Raw genomic sequence first — 1,842 nt, forward strand, 5'->3', positions numbered from 1 at the left:
AAGAAGGATGGTCATTTTCCTAAATGCCACCGTAGCCTCCTATTTATTAGCGTGGTAACACACCATAAAAGATTTCTACTAGACACGACTGCGTAGAACAACATAGACCGATGGCTTAAATACCACACATCACGACCCGACCTACGGTACGAAGCGGCATCAAAGATCAATCACCGAACACCACTCATTCCAATACCTATAGACTCTTATTCATAACATTTACATGATTTCATGAAAAGACATCATCTTTGGAAATATATTTACTTTTATAAGCATGAGCCCATCGGCTATCAAAATAATATATATACATATACACATATACATACATATGCATGAAAACCATGGGACCATATTACCCACACATGCGTATCTACGAGCCTCTACTGGAGTGCTATACATATGGACGGGACAGGACCCCGCCGTGCCCAAAATGATATATACATGTATGTGCCAAAAGAATAATCAGTAGCACCTCCGGATAATGGAGTGCTCACAGTCAGCTAGTAGCTCTTATGAATCGGCACCGTCTCCCTGCCTACCTGTGGGCATGAACACAGCGTCCAAAGAAAACGGACGTCAGTACGAATATTGTACTGAGTATGTAAGGCAGGAATGAAATGGCATAATCAGGAAATCACAAGTCTGGGGATGAGGATATAACCTGTATACTCTTTTACATGTAAGTACGTCTTATATTCATACATCATACATAATCACATCATGTACATTATTATGGCGTGTGCCTCATCATATCACAGACATATACATGTTCATATCGTACAAGTATCATCATAGCAATCATACATCATCATGTCGTTAACCCGCGTCCGGGTAACCAGCATATGCAGCCCACTAGAGGTGATCATGTCCGCCACTCGGTACGGTGGAATCGGAATCGTGAAGCCGTGGACATGTCCGGCCAAATAGGCACGGTGGAATCATATCATCATACATACCATACATTTCATATATTTATCATCATGCAGCATACATCATCATGGGCTTATCATCATTCTATCATTTGTTTCATAAACGTATTATACTTTCATCTTTACTCATGTCACAATCTCATTGTAAGCATATTATGATTTTACCATATTTGGCATCCTTGGTCACATATACATATACTTATACATGTCATCAACACATACATTTTAGCTTAAGGGCAACTATATTTATGTCGGGGTGACATAAGGTTGTGAACCCCCGATCAGGTTATGGAATAAGCATAGGCATCATATCTCACCTTGGAGAGATTTACAATTTAAGGTGAGCACATATATGGAGGAATATCGATAGACCATAATCGTCATCGTTAGCTTCGTACGTACATCATATCGTAGCCTCTAACATCATTAGGCTTGAACTTATCCTTACCGTTGTCACATTCATAGCGTATCTCTTATCTCATATGACTATTCATGGGCATAGACTCTTAGCCTTCCGGAACATAAGAACTCACGAGGAGGAAGGGAAATCATGCATGAGATTCATGCCTTAGAAGAAAGGTTGAGCCTTACATACCTTTGTCGCTTAGCTACTCTATCGCTTGCTCGTTCTCCTTAATGCGCTTGTCTATACCTTCAATGGAATTCATATCGACATTAGCTATGTCATTGTGAAAACATACCTACTAAAGCTATAGAAATTTGGGCAGCATTTCCTTTGTTTATACTACTTTCCGCCATGTTCCATATCAACTCCCAACATTCATAATAACCATCATGATATCACTAACAACAATAGTCATTCATTCATATGATTCGCATCTCATAATTTCACTTTAATTTTCCATAATTATGACTAAAAGTCCATCGTCATATTCTTTCATATCCAATACTT

The sequence above is a fragment of the Lycium ferocissimum genome, chromosome 10 (assembly GCF_029784015.1).
Source record: "Lycium ferocissimum isolate CSIRO_LF1 chromosome 10, AGI_CSIRO_Lferr_CH_V1, whole genome shotgun sequence".
Classification (NCBI taxonomy): Eukaryota; Viridiplantae; Streptophyta; class Magnoliopsida; order Solanales; family Solanaceae; genus Lycium; species Lycium ferocissimum.